This window comes from Lissotriton helveticus, chromosome 9 (genome assembly GCF_964261635.1).
Source record: "Lissotriton helveticus chromosome 9, aLisHel1.1, whole genome shotgun sequence".
NCBI classification, from domain to species: Eukaryota; Metazoa; Chordata; class Amphibia; order Caudata; family Salamandridae; genus Lissotriton; species Lissotriton helveticus.
In genome coordinates this window covers 816,720,903-816,736,062 of record NC_136070.1, presented here as the reverse complement: position 1 = coordinate 816,736,062, position 15,160 = coordinate 816,720,903, and the positions used below count along the sequence as shown (strand labels likewise).

General features: G+C 43.9%; 1 protein-coding gene across 4 annotated transcripts in view; it reads right to left on the bottom strand.

Moving 5' to 3' along the window:
- Positions 1-15,160, bottom strand: part of MEIOSIN (meiosis initiator) — a 2,162,440-nt gene that overhangs the window by 546,165 nt on the left and 1,601,115 nt on the right. The gene's annotated exons all lie outside the window — the stretch shown is intronic.

Genomic DNA, 15,160 nt, shown 5'->3' with positions numbered 1-15,160 from the left:
CCATGGCTTTGTTGCATAGTCCTTTTTTATTCACTGCAGGTTTATCAAATGTGATTAGTCTCTCAGTTTGAACCTCTTGGATTGTAGCAAGATTTGGTCTTCTGCTATTTCTTGGGAGTCCACTGGGCCTACTACTTATTATTGGCCACATGATTGTGGTTTTACCAGGTCGATGGATACAACTCAGTTCTCCTTTTTACCAGCAAGGGGCGGTAGTACAACTGACCTTGTTACGCTGACAGCTAAGACAGGTACTGCTTTTCTGTAAGAAGGCCGAAATTCCTTCTTCACAGCGATCTTCTCTCTGACTAGATCCCCAATCTTTGGAATCCAGACAGGTCTTGCTGAGACAGGTGGTTTTTTCTTCAGTGGCTGTTGGCTTTAACTTTATATTACTCAGACTTCTTCTTGTTTCATTTAAGTCCTGTAAAACAGCCAAACGATCTTTGGTATCAAAGGATTTTTTATTTACCACTGAAGTCTGACTATCTAAGTCCTGGATGTGCATACTAGTACCGAACAATAGTTTGTACGGAGTGAAACCTTCTAAAGAATTTCTTGGCAGATTGTTAAGACTACGTTGGACACTTGTTAAATGTTTGACCCACCCATCACCCGAACCTAATACCCTCGCCGTTATAGATTGCTTTATGTCCCGGTTTTTTCTATCCACTACCGCATTACCCTCAGGATGGAAGGGGGAAGAGTACCGCAATGAATGCCCATGCTGGCCATGGCCTCTTTGTAAGCCCGAGAGCTAAACACAGGACCCTGGTCAAAATGTAGCATGCCAATTGCGTATGTGCCGATAAAGACTCGCAAATCTTTTATAACAGTTCTGGCGTCAGCCAAGCACTGGGGCCTACATTTTAAGTGAATCTAGTCTTAATTTTTATGGGAACGCATTTCTCCGGCTGGATTTCTGCGTATAGATAGCCTGATGCTTTCTAATAATGGATTCCTGGCAGTAGTCTGGTCCGGTTCACAACTGCGATCTCTGTTGCAGTCTGGCCAATCCTTTGCAAATTTGTAATTTTGCAGGCTCATCCCCGGCCACCAGTATTCTGATTGTAATTCTTTTAGAGATTTCACGATCTCTTGATGCCTTAGACCCAATCCCATGTGTGCGTCTTCAATCAAGAAGACACTCCTGTTCGTGTTTGGAATTACTCTATCCCCCACTCCAGGGATTTGAGCAAATTGAACGGAGTTTGCATCAATTATGTATGTATTATTGAGTGGATAGCCGAGAGGTAATGCTGCATAATCGCCTTTTAAAGAGGCTTTTACCGCCAGCATGGTTTCTCCGTCTATGTGTTTTTTAGTACGCTTTTTTGTGACTACGGAAGCCGGTTGAACCGCTTCGGCTCTGTTAGCCAATGAATTCCCTGCAACGTGAACGCCATCACATTGATGACTCAGTGTATGTATCATGTGAGTCTTTCGTAGTTCTTTCTGCAAAAGAACTACTTGTTCCCAAAGCTTTTTATGCTTTATTGTGGCTCCTGTGTCATCTTTGTAACCATTTTTGATCCATGTCTGCATGTCATTATTGTAAGACTTGACGCAGTAATGTGAATCGCACACTATTAGTGTGGGGAATTCGCGATTGGCATTTTCAAGCGCCATCGTTAAAGATCTTATTTCAGCTCGCTGAGCAGTTTCTGAGTGATTCAGTTTTGGTGATTATTGGTCTGAATTTACCAAAGCGCCAGCGACCTTTAACAATCGCGCACGCTGCGTTGTAGGATTTTTTCTCTACATCGTAGTGTTGTGCAAATCTGTCCATGTAGATTACACATGTGTATTGTTCGAGAGGCAGAATTTCGATTGGCAGAGGATATTCTTCTTCATATTCTAGACTTTCTAGTTTTTTCATTTTCGGGTCAAAATAGTGCTTCACGTCTTCTGCAGCAAGAGAATTTTCCCATTGTATCCATTTTGGTTCTAATGCCACATCATTTAGATTGGGTGGCTTGTTATTGCCTCAAGGGCTGATTCTGCTGTTAAAACAGATATCCTTCTGCCTTGTGCTTGGATTCTTTCTTTTGCTACAGTAGTTTGAACCTCTATTAGAATTTATTCAGTAGAACTGAATTTCATTTCAGCTTGTGTGTACAAGTGAGATTTGTAAGCTATTGGTACAGTTTCTCCCTCATTAGAGGTTAGGTACGTGAATCCGCATCTTCCTGGGATGACTCGGATTACAAGGTTGCGTACGTTTTCACGAGTTTGCAATTTTGTTTTAGCTAACATGTCTGTTTGCAATGATCTTAAAATTTCTGTGTGTTTCTGAGTCCAATTAATTGGTTTGAAATCAGGTTTTATTAATTCATAGAGAGGCTTAACCCTCTCTGCATAATTTAGAATGTATGTTCTTCCGAAATTCAGGACACCTAGTATTGATTGTAAGTTCTTCAGCGTTTTTGGTGCTTGGAGTACAGCACACTTCTCTAAGAAGTTGTCTGCTAGGCTTTTGCCTTCACTTGATAATTCATATCCTAAAAACAGGACAGTTAGATGAGCAATTCGTGACTTTTTAAAGTTGAATTTATACTCCTCAGCTGCGAACCCAAGTATTATGGTGTTCACTCTTTTTAAGTGTGTCTCCAGGTCATCATCTGTGAGATAGATGTCATCGACATAAGATAATGCCTCATCATAATATATTTGTAGTAACTCTGTTACCCTTGCTGAGAATAATCCTGGGCTATTCTTGAATCCCTGTGGGAGTCGACAGAAGTGTTTTTTTGACCCCATTATTGAGAAAGCGGTCAAATACCTGCTTTCAGGTGCTATGATTTGACAAAAGAATCCATTAGAGATATCTAATGTCGTTTTATATTTTTTTCGCACGATGTTATTCATTAGTGCTGCACTGTGTGAATTTTGTACTGCAAATGTTTTGCAACAGGAGTTTAAGTGTCTGTAGTCCAAAACTAGACGATATGAATCGTCTGGCTTGGAGACAGGAAACAAAGGATTGTTCATTTGTGAGGTGCATGTTTCAATCACCCCCTGATATTCAAGTTGATCTAAGATCTCCCTGACTTGCTTTTTAGCTTCTTCTTTAACTGGGTACTGCCTTTGTGCAGTAGGTTGATTTTTTAACTGGATTTTGTGGGGAGGAGAATCCTCATCCCATCCTACATGATTTATATATAATGCAGGAGCTTGGGCCACTGCCCATTTTCCTGCTAATGTGTATTTTTTATGAATTGGAATATGATTTGAGAAGGCAGGCATAATCATTTCTTCGCCATGAGGGCACTCCCTGACAAACTCTGGTGGGCAGTCTTTTTCAGCTAGAAGGATATCATAGCCCTTCGAAAGGTTATCCAAAAAGAGACCCTTTATTTTCCTAGTTTTGTCCCCCTCTATACGTAATGGTATCTCGTATAATTTATGGGGTTTGCTAACTCTGGTGTCTGCAGTTTCCACTTGAATGTAATCATTCGTGTCCACTGTCTCCAGAAGATTCATCAGGATCTTGCGAGCTATGGTTACGTCTGCTGCACTGTCTAGCATTGTCTGGGCCCACTCTCCGTTTTTCAGTTGTGTCCTCAGTATCCTCGGCATGTTTTATTCTAATACTTGCTACCTTCTTTTTTGGAAATTGTAACTTTTTACTTTGATGAGCAGGTTCCTTGTCTTTGGACTTGACGTGCTCTTCCTTGTGTTCTGACCGTCCTCTTCTTTCCGATTTCTGTGAGGAAGTCTGAAAAGATCGAGAGGGACGTGTATCAATATCTTGATATCTGTCAGGTTTTCTCAATTTATCCCTATCTCTAAGGTTGTATCTTTTCTCAGAGGGCTCCCTCTGGGGAGACTTGTTTCCTCTTTCTGGAGATCTATCTCTCCGTTGAGGAGACCTTCCTCTGGACTGACAACATTTTTCTTTGGGAGTGGAGTTCTTTATTACCATCCCAACTCTTTTTTGGAGTATTCAGATTATTTTTAATACAAGGTTTTTCAGGACTTTCAATTAGTTGTGGTTTTAGTGGTTTCCCACCCAAACTATCTCTTCCTAGTTCTTCATAGGATTTTTCTACGATTCTGGCAAGTTCAAAAGGTTGTTCTGCTATATCTGTTTCTTTCAATTTCTGGCGGATCGCCACAGATGCTGCTTCTCCTTTTATGTTGGCTAATAATATAGCCGAGACCTGCTTGAAGTCTTTCAGTAATTTCATACCCAGAGTTAAAGCAGGTTCTGGACCGTATTCATTTTGAATCTGTCTTAGTACGTCTGGTATAACCGCCATAGACGGAACACCATGTGTTTTTTGTGTAAATAGAAGCAAAGACTGTGCCCCAAGTGTCACAGTCCTCCACATGTGGTGCGATCCCCATTGGAAGGCAGATAGTCAGAATTCTGTGTTTTTCATGAGGTGTAGTATCAGGAAATACTGCCTCTATTTGAGTGATTTTTTGTGCTAACCAGAATGAAATTTTATCCCATTTTGCGGGTATTTTGCCAATGGCTGATTGTATATTCTGTGGTGTGATTTTATTTGTGTTCCCCTGTTGAGGGGCTTGTTGTAGAATTCCTATTACTGGTTGGACTGTTGAAGTCCTCATGACATATTGAACCAATTGTCTATGTATTCTAATTAGTAGTTTTAGCTGAGCTAAAAGTTCCCGGTCTGACATTTTTTCAACGTCTGGATGTGGTGTGTAGCTGGCTAGAACCGGCCACGTAGCTCCAGGTCTACCTAGTGGACCGAGCCTGGTAATGTGATTTTGATGTTTTAGGGCGCCTTTAAACCAGAGCAGGTGCTCTTGGTAAGTTAGTGGGATTTCAACGTCCTCGAAAGGAATGTATTCCTCCGGAGATTCCTCTATTTTGTAATAGTGGAAGTCTTGTGTTGCAGTGTTTGCTGCTGGAAAATGTATCCATGAATAGAATAGCTCTGTCTGCCGATATTCATGGGCCTCTACCACAAATATGACTGTACCACCTCTCGAAGACAGTCCATTTTCTATAAGTTTAAGAGTTCTCCTTACATTAACCGGAATGATTATAGCATTCGGGTCATTCTGTTGGAGAGTTGTGTCATCTAACAACAGTTGAGATGCTAAAACATCTCTTTCTTCGTCACCATCCGGCATTTTACTGACAGAAAGTTTTTTATTGGAGAGCAAGTTTCAAGGAAACAAAGATTAGGTGCACAATATTTTGGAACACTGTATCCTTCAACGTTGACTAAACTAAAAACTAATACATAGGAATCTCTTCCTACTAAGTTTTGGCGGATTTTAACCTTTTACCCACTCCAGACGTCTTTTGGAGTTTTTACGGGAAAAGGGGTCTGTGTAAAAAAGCACGACTGAGTTACTCTAAAGTCTTGCATTAGATTATCGCCTTACCAAACGTTGGGCGCCATGTAGTGTAGTTCCTATATTCCCAATAGGCTCTGCGCATTGGAATAATTTAAACAGCAGTGTAGACGTAGGACTGAGGTCGACTAGGTCTCTACTGACTATATTAGACTTAATTAGTTTTGCCAGCTAGCTCAGAGGTCACTAGAAACTTTCTCGAATGTTCAGGAAAGAGTTAACCGTCCTGATTTAGACAGGAAGGGATTAGTTTCTGACAACCGCATAAACATGACAACTTTGCTCCCTCAGAATAAAGAGTGTATCTCTAGAGTCGTGTGAAAACAATAGACAGCTATTTCACTCAGTCAATCGTGCATACTTAGTTTCACCAGAGTGCAGAGAAATAGAGAGACGGGCGTTTTCAATAAAAGGTGTTATTTATTGAGCAGTCTTCTTTCTCATGCAAGAGAAGTGAGTTGCCACAATTGCAATGCTTATCATAAAGCAAAGTGCGTACAGTAAAAGGAGTATTATGAAATAATACTGTAAAAGCATTGATATGGTTTCTTAGCCATATGATACTTTAAAATGGATAAAATATATACATACATAAAAACATTGACTAACGTACTCAACTGGTGCTTCTAAGATACGCCTACCCCGGTGTACCTGACCTAAGCCTAATACGTGGGAAGGAGTATGTAAGTTACAGTTTAAGTTAAGTTGGTTTTTGCCAAGAATCTAAATCAAGAATGTAGGTGGTCTTGTATCTCTCTCTCAGGACTCGATCTCCCAGCAACCCGCAAGGGTGACTGGAAACACCGGAGCTGGATTTTCTCGGCTTGAGAAAAAGACAGCGTCTCTCTCAGTGCGTCAAAAGAGGGTGGGCGGCTTCCTTCGGCTTCTCGCATCAGCTGGGCTTCGGGTAAGTAGATAGCCGCTCTGCTCCAAACCACCGTGTGTTTGCTTAAGGCAACGTTGGTATATTATACCTGGAAGGTGCCGGGTTTGACGTAAGGTTGGACATAAGATGTCACTAAGAACTAACAGTTCTTTCTGTACTCCAGGATTTCTTGTGCAAATCAAAACAAAAGCAGGGGGATTTCCCGGGCTGCTGATGGCTTGGTTTGTTTAAAGAACGCGTTGTACTTTCTAGGAGTCTAGGGGAGTAGCCTTGCTGTATTTGGACTGCATGGGCTATTACTAAATATGGATATGATTCTTATGCCTTTATAAGGATATTAGTTATTATAACCATATAAGGGCATAAATCGGGAATATCGAATTAGGGTCCTAGATAGAAACACAACACCAGAGTGATGTGGTGGTGTCCCAGAGTGATGTGGTGGTGTCCCTGAGTGATGTGGTGGTGTCCCTGAGTGATGTGGTGGTGTCCCTGAGTGATGTGGTGGTGCCCCTGAGTGATGCCTCTGAGTGACGTGGTGGTGTCCCTGAGTGATGTGGTGGTGTCCCTGAGTGATGTGGTGGTGTCCCTGAGTGATGTGGTGGTGTCCCTGAGTGATGTGGTGGTGTCCCAGAGTGATGTGGTGGTGTCCCAGAGTGATGTGGTGGTGTCCCAGAGTGATGTGGTGGTGTCCCAGAGTGATGTGGTGGTGTCCCAGAGTGATGTGGTGGTGTCTCCGAGTGATGTGGTGGTGTCCCAGAGTGATGTGGTGGTGTTCTATAGTGATGTGGTGGTGTCCTATAGTGATGTGGTGGTGTCCCAGAGTGATGTGGTGGTGTCCCCGAGTGATGTGGTGGTGTCCCAGAGTGATGTGGTGGTAACCTATAGTGATGTGGTGGTGTCCTATAGTGATGTGGTGGTGTCCTAGAGTGATGTGGCGGTGTCCTAGAGTGATATGGTGGTGTACTAGAGTGATATGGTGGTGTCCCTGAGTGATGTGGTGGTACTGTGTGGCGTGCAGCAGTGTGTGGCGTGCAGCAGTGTGTGGCATGCAGCAGTGTGTGGCATGCGTCAGTGTGTGGCGTGCGGCAGTGTAGGGCTTGCAGCAGTGTGAGGCGTGCAGCAGTGTGAGGCATGCGGCAGTGTGGAGCATGCAGCAGTGTGAGTAATGCAGCGGCGTGCAGCAGAGTGTGGCGTGCAGCAGAGTGTGGCGTGCAGCAGTGTGAGGCGTGCAGCAGTGTGTGGCGTGCAGCAGTTTGTGGCGTGCAGCAGTGTGGAGCATGCCGCAGTGTGAGTAATGCAGTGTTGTCCCAGAGTGATGTGGTGCTGTGCCAAAGTGATGTGGTGGTGTCCCAGAGTGATGTGGTGGTGTCCCAGAGTGATGTGGTGGTGTACCAGAGTGATGTGGTGGTGTACCAGAGTGATGTGGTGGTGTCCTATAGTGATGTGGTGGTGTCCTATAGTGATGTGGTGGTGTCCTAGAGTGACATGGTGGTGTCCTAGAGTGATATGGTGGTGTCCCTGAGTTATGTGGTAGTGTTGTGTGGCGTTCAGCAGTGTGTGGCGTGCAGCAGTGTGAGGCGTGCAGCAGTGTGAGGCGTGCAGCAGTGTGTGTCGTGCAGCAGTGTGAGGCGTGCAGCAGTGTGAGGCGTGCAGCAGTGTGAGGCGTGCAGCAGTGTGAGGCGTGCAGCAGTGTGTGGCGTGCAGCAGTGTGTGGCGTGCAGCAGTGTGTGGCGTGCAGCAGTGTGTGGCGTGCAGCAGTGTGTGGCGTGCAGCAGTGTGAGGCGTGCAGCAGTGTGTGGCGTGCAGCAGTGTGTGGCGTGCAGCAGTGTGTGGCATGCAGCTGTGTGAGTAATGCAGCGGCGTGCAGCAGAGTGTGGCATGCAGCAGAGTGTGCCGTGCAGCAGTGTGCAGCGTGCAGCAGTGTGAGGCGTGCAGCAGTGTGAGGCGTGCAGCAGTGTGAGGCGTGCAGCAGTGTGAGGCGTGCAGCAGTGTGTGGCGTGCAGCAGTGTGTGGCGTGCAGCAGTGTGTGGCGTGCAGCAGTGTGAGTAATGCTGCAGTGTGCAGCAGTGTGAGTTGTGCAGCAGTGTGAGGCATGCAGCAGCGTGAGGCGGTAAACAGACATAATATCGACTACAAAATATCGAATGGACATAATATCGAGTACAAAATATAGTCTGGACAAAATATGGAATGGACAGAATATAGTCATCAAATATATCGTTTTGAAGGTAAGTAATGTAATATCGAATGTTAAAAATATAGTAAGTTAAAATATCGTAGTATATAATATAGGTTATAAAAATTATCGAATTTTTAATAATATCAAATTTTTTATAGTGTTTGTTATGTTATTATATGTGAAAAGTGTGTATTTATGTTATAATTAATTTTAATTAATGAAGTTAGTTTATTTATTTTTTGCGTAATTTAATTCTGTAGCGGGTTGTGGGTTTATAGGGGAATAGGGTGGGAAGTAATTTAATTATAATTAATTAAATATGTAAATTTATATATTGGTATTCATTTTTAATTAATTGTTAATTAATTTATATTTGGTAATTAATTAAATTTTAATTGGCAATTAATTTTAATTAATTGATTAATTGCAAATTATGTTAATTTTTCTAATTCATTTTCTGTAGCGGGTTGTGGGTTTATAGAGGAATTGGGTGGGAAGTAATTTATTTATAATTAATTAAATATGTAAAATATTTATTGGTATTTTTTTAGAATTAATTGTTAATTAATTTTTTATGGGTAATTAATTAAATTTTAATGGCCAATTAATTTTATTTAATTGATTAATTGCTAATTATGTTAATTTTACTAATTTATTTTCTGTAGTGGGTTGATTTTATAGGGGAATATGGTGGGAAGTAATTTATTCATAACTAATTAAATAATTCAATTTATTTAATTGTATTTAATTAGAATTAATTGTTAATTAATTTTTAATTGTTAATTAATGAATTGTTAATTTGTAATTAATTTGAATAGGTAACTAATAGTAAAAATTAATTGTAATTTGTAATTTTAATTGATTAATTATTATATTATATTAAATTGGTAATTACTTTTCATTATTTTTTTATAGATATTAATTAATATTTTTTTACATAATATGAGAAGTATTTACTTTCCCTACTGTTGCACTCTCTGGAGTGGGAATAGTAATTTTAACCCCTACGCTATCCAATGCTTTCCCTACTGTTGCACTCTTTGGAGTGGGAATAGTAATTTTAACCCCTACGCTATCCAACGCTTTCTCTACTGTTGCACTCTTTGGAGTGGGAATAGTAATTGTTAACCCTACGCTATCCAACGCTTTCCCTACTGTTGCACTCACTGGAGTGGGAATAGTAATTTTTACCCCTACGCTATCCAACGCTTTCCCTACTGTTGCACTCATTGGAGTGGGAATAGTATTTTTTACCCCTACGCTATCCAACGCTGTCCCTACTGTTGCACCCACTGGAGTGGGAATAGTAATTGTTACCTCTACGCTATCCAAAGCTTTCCCTACTGGTGCGCTCACTGGAGTGGGAATAGTAATTTTTACCCCTACGCTATCCAACGCTTTCCCTACTGTTGCACCCACTGGAGTGGGACTAGTAATTTTTACCTCTACGCTATCCAACGCTTTCCCTACTGTTGCACTCTTTGGAGTGGGAATAGTAATTTTTACCCCTACGCTATCCAACGCTTTCCCTACTGTTGCACCCACTGGAGTGGGAATAGTAATTTTTACCCCTACGCTATCCAACGCTTTCCCTACTGTTGCACCCACTGGAGTGGGAATAGTAATTTTTACCCCTACGCTATCCAACGCATTCCCTACTGTTGCACTCTTTGGAGTGGAATAGTAATTTTTACCCCTACGCTATCCAACGCTTTCCCTACTGTTGCACCCACTGGAGTGGGAATAGTAATTTATACCCCTACGCTATCCAACGCATTTCTTACTGTTGCACTCTTTGGAGTGGGAATAGTAATTTTTACCCCTACGCTATCCAACGCTTTCCCTACTGTTGCACTCACTGGAGTGGGAATAGTAATTTTTACCCCTACGCTATCCAACGCTTTCCCTACTGTTGCACTCTCTGGAGTGGAAATAGTAATTTTTACACTTCCGCTATCTTACGGTAATAATATTGATTATTATTTAATCATATTATGTTACCATATATATCTGTTTTAACAAATATGATTGTAAAATTATTTTTTTATAACTTTCATTAATTATTTAATTATTATAAGGTAATTGAGTATTTTTAAGTATATTTTAGTAATTATTTTATAATATTAATTTAATTTAACATTGTTGTTAATAAAGTCGATATTTTTATAAACTATATTTTTGTAAACGATATTTTGTACTAGATATTTTTGTACTTACCTGTTTGTAGATACAAAGTCGATATTCTGTCTGTCGATATTTTGTCAACGATATTTTTGATCCTCGATATTATGTCCGTCGATATTATGTCAGTGATCGGTGTGAGGCATGCAGCAGTGTGAGGCGTGCAGCAGTGTGCAGCATGCAGCAGTATGAGTAATGCAGCAGTGTTCAGCAAGCAGCATTATGAGTAATGTGGCAGTGTGCAGCGTGCAGCAGTGTGAGGAATGCAGCAGTGTGTGGCGTGCAGCAGTGTGTGGCATGCAGAAGTGTGTGGCGTGCAGCAGTGTGTGGCGTGCAGCAGTGTGTGGCATGCAGCAGTGTGTGGCGTGCAGCAGTGTGAGGCGTGCAGCAGTATGAGGCGTGCAGCAGTATGAGGCGTGCAGCAGTGTGTGGTGTGCAGCAGTGTGTGGCGTGCATCAGTGTGAGTAATGCAGCAGTGTGCAGCATGCAGCAGTATGAGGCGTGCAGCACTGTGTGGCGTGCAGCAATGTGTGACGTGCAGCAGTGTGTGGCGTGCAGCAGTGTGTGGCGTGCAGCAGTGTGTGGCGTGCAGCAGTGTGAGGCATGCAGCAGTGTGAGTAATGCAGTGGTGTCCCAGAGTGATGTGGTGCTGTGTCAAGGTGATGTGGTGGTGTCCCAGAGTGATGTGGTGGTGTCCCAGAGTGATGTGGTGGTGTACCAGAGTGATGTGGTGGTGTACCAGAGTGATGTGGTGGTGTCCTATAGTGATGTGGTGGTGTCCTATAGTGATGTGGTGGTTTGAGTTTGAGTTTAAAACATTTATAAAGCGCACGTACACCTGGCGGTTTCATGGCGCTGTGGTGTACTAGAGTGATATGGTGGTGTCCCTGAGTGATGTGGTGGTGTTGTGTGGCGTTCAGCAGTGTGAGGCATGCAGCAGTGTGAGGCGTGCAGCAGTGTGAGGCGTGCAGCAGTGTGTGTCGTGCAGCAGTGTGAGGCGTGCAGCAGTGTGAGGCGTGCAGCAGTGTGAGGCGTGCAGCAGTGTGAGGCGTGTAGCAGTGTGAGTAGTGCAGCAGCGTGCAGCAGAGCGTGGCCTGCAGCAGAGTGTGGCATGCAGCAGTGTGTGGCATGCATTAGTGTGCAGCATGCAGCAGTGTGAGGTGTGCAGCAGTGTGAGGCATGCAGCAGTGTGTGGCGTGCAGCAGTGTGTGGCGTGCAGCAGTGTGTGGCGTGCAGCAGTGTGTGGCGTGCAGCAGTTTACAGCATGCAGCAGTGTGAGTAATGCAGAAGTGTGCAGCATGCAGCAGTGTGAGGCGTGCAGCAGTGTGAGTAATGCAGCAGTGTGCAGCTGTGTGAGGCGGGCAGAAGTAGGAGTAATGCAGCAGTGCAGCATGCAGCAGTGTGAGGCGTTCAGCAGTGTGTGGCGTTCAGCAGTGTGTGGCGTGCAGCAGTGTGTGGCGTGAGGTTAGGGAGTGTGAGGGTGAGGGGTGTGAGGGTGAGAGGGTATGAGGGTGTGAGAGGGTGTGAGGGTGAGTGATGGTGTGTGAGGGTGAGGGTGTGGGGGTGAGGGGGTGTGAGGGGGGTGAGGGTGAGGGGGTGTGTGAGGGGGAGAGGTTGTGTGAGGGTGAGAGGTTGTGTGAGGGTGAGTGAGGGTGTTGGAGGGTGAGGGGTGTGAGGGTTAGGGGGTGTGAGAGTGAGGGGGTGTGTGAAGGTAAGGGTGTGTGGGGGTCTGGGGTGTGTGAGGGGGTGAGGGTGAGGGAGTGTGAGGGGGTGTGTGAGGGTGAGGGAGGGTGAGGGGGTGTGAGGGTGAGGGGTGTGAAGGTGGGTGAGTGTGTGAGAGTGAGAGGGTGTGTGAGGGTGAAAGGGTGTGTGAGGGTGAAAGGGTGTGAGGGTGAGGGGGTGGGTGAGAGTGCGGGTGAGGGGGTGGGTGAGGGGGTGGGTGAGAGTGCGGGTGAGGGTGTGTGTGAGGGTGAGGGTGTGTGTGAGGGTGAGGGGGTGTGAGGGTGAGGGGGTGTGAGGGTGTGGGGGGTGAGGGTGAGTGAGGGGGAGAGTGGGGTGTGAGGGTGAGGGGTGAAACCCAGTGTTACATTTTTTTTTTAAAAAAAGGATGACCTTGTGTAATGTAACTGGTGCTCATGTAAAGAGCTCCAAAACCTTCGAGACGAATTTGCACTATGTAAAACTGAAAAAAAAATAATAGGCAAATATCATATTTGACTGTGCTTCCTATTCCTTTAGAATCTCATAAGAGAATATCTCGAAATATATCAGCACAGGATGTGTGCTATATAAAAACCTATGTTGTCTTTGTTTTAATAGACTTTAATGTTGCTCCAACTATAACAACCACCTAAGCCACAAATATGGTATTTAGCATTGTTACCTGGGCGGAGAGTGGTGAGGGCGATGAATATTTTCAAGTTCACCTTCAAATTTTCACTTCGAATAAATGCAATCAATACAGTGACACACTCTAGTGTACTAGGGTGAAACGCTTATGCATGTTAAAGAAATACACTTTTTGATTTTCGAAGAATCTTAAAACAACATTTTATGCGACGTTTAGTGGACAAATGACATGCCTAAAATATTGAGGCACAGTTCCCTTATCCCCAGATTGGTGAGTCCCTGGTTTTGTAGACAAGGCAACTTCAGGGCATCGGAAAGGGTGATATGCACTGCAGGCCTTTCCCGTAGTACCAGCGATTAGCAGGAACGCGACAAAGAAAAGTAAGAACCCTTTTATCTTGAGCGCAAGCAACAATTTTCTTGTGATGACAGTCCCCACCCTGCCATGGCAGAAGCAATGGCTGTTCTAGCGGTGCTGCTGGCACACACACACACACACACACACACACAAGTGAAATGCACAAGAACGAAGATGCTTAAGTGTTCACACGCCAGCAGTTGAGTAAGTTTATAATTCTGTGCACACAATAACACATGGCCTACAGGTACCACATGTTGAGGGGGTGATATTGGGCCAGTCATGAGTAGGTAGCTGGGGTATTCAGCACGCAAGTCCTAAAAAACTGATCTGAACGGCACAGAAGGAATTGACTCTTTCCCAACTATTAAGGCTCCAAGAGTAATCCAAAGGCTAAAATAGTGTGAACATAAAAAAAAAACGACTCACGTGAGCCTCCTGCTATGGTGCACGTAATCTTTGGAAGTTCCCCCAGAGAGCTGTGAGCACCAAAGAAACCTAATTTTACCTTTAGAAGACGGAGGTGAAAAAAGATTATCTAAATTTAGAGTGCAGCGCGGGAGCCATATGTTTATTTAGGTGGTACAGAACATGGCCCGAGAGTTATACTGTCCTAGCATTTGCCTACAGTTGCACTGAAATGGAAAGTACCTACAGCAGCAGTTCGTGCAGGCACACCACAAAATGAAAGTTAAAGTATTGAAAAAATAAACAGGAGATAAAAAAAAGTATGAATTTCGACCACTCCCAGCCGAACACACTGACGCCTATGCCCAGCAATATGTGGAGAGAAGATGTGGCATAACATTTAGAGCTCCAGACTCTGTAACTGGGGAGCTGGGTTCGAGTCTCCGCATCAGTTCTCCCCATGCCTATAAAAAAGCCCAATTTAAATACATGACGACCGTTAACAAACGGAGATTGCTTTGCTCAAAAATACATTTCTAAGAGGCTCTAATGTGACCTCAAACGAAAAATAACGCAACCTCAAAAGAAAACAGAACCGATCCTATTAATTCCTTTTCAACCCCCCACCCCCCCCCCCCACCCCCAAAAAAACAAGCTCTTGGCATTGCTGTGGGGGAGGCGGATGAGCGGAGCGCATTCCTTTGAAGACAGATGCGGGGGCGGGGGAGCGGCAGCCTTTCAAGTCTGCTGCGAGGCAGACAAATGGTGGTGTGTAACGTGGCTGGTTTGTGCACGCGCCTTTCTCACATGAACTGTGGCTAATCCGCCCTTGGCAGACTTTTCGGATCGCTTACTAGAATTCTCGACAAAACAAGCATTGCTAAAGCAATGCTTTAAGTCGAGACCTAACAAGGTACACTCAGGTTGATATAACTGCGAGTGCACAACCCAAAAGAACTATAGTTGGCCCCAACCCTGACCTACCTTAAGAATAGCTTAAATGCCGCAGACGGGATATCGCCTCCATATCTTCCATGGCAGGTACCGGAGACCGGCTGACCTCCATTAAGGTATTTATATATACACCCACTGCCAAGTATGGCTCTGAAGCGGGCTACGTGTGGTACGTCACAACGTAACATGCATCAGACTTGGTGATCGCAACACCCGTCTGAAAGCTGCGGGTAAAATTGGGCGCCATATTAGGAGTGGTTTAACTCTCATGGATAACGATGAAAAGAATAATGTATCTTGAAAATGGCAACATTGAGCGTGTATATTTAATGCTCACAACCCCCGTCAGGGAAATACAGGTAAATACAGGCAAAATGTGCGCCATATTAGAAGTAGCATAAGCCACATTGGTAACCTAAAAATGTCCAAAGGGGCACTAGTGTTGTGTGTCGATTTAGATACCGTATAGAGATTTTCCGATTCATGCCCTTATATAGGTATAATT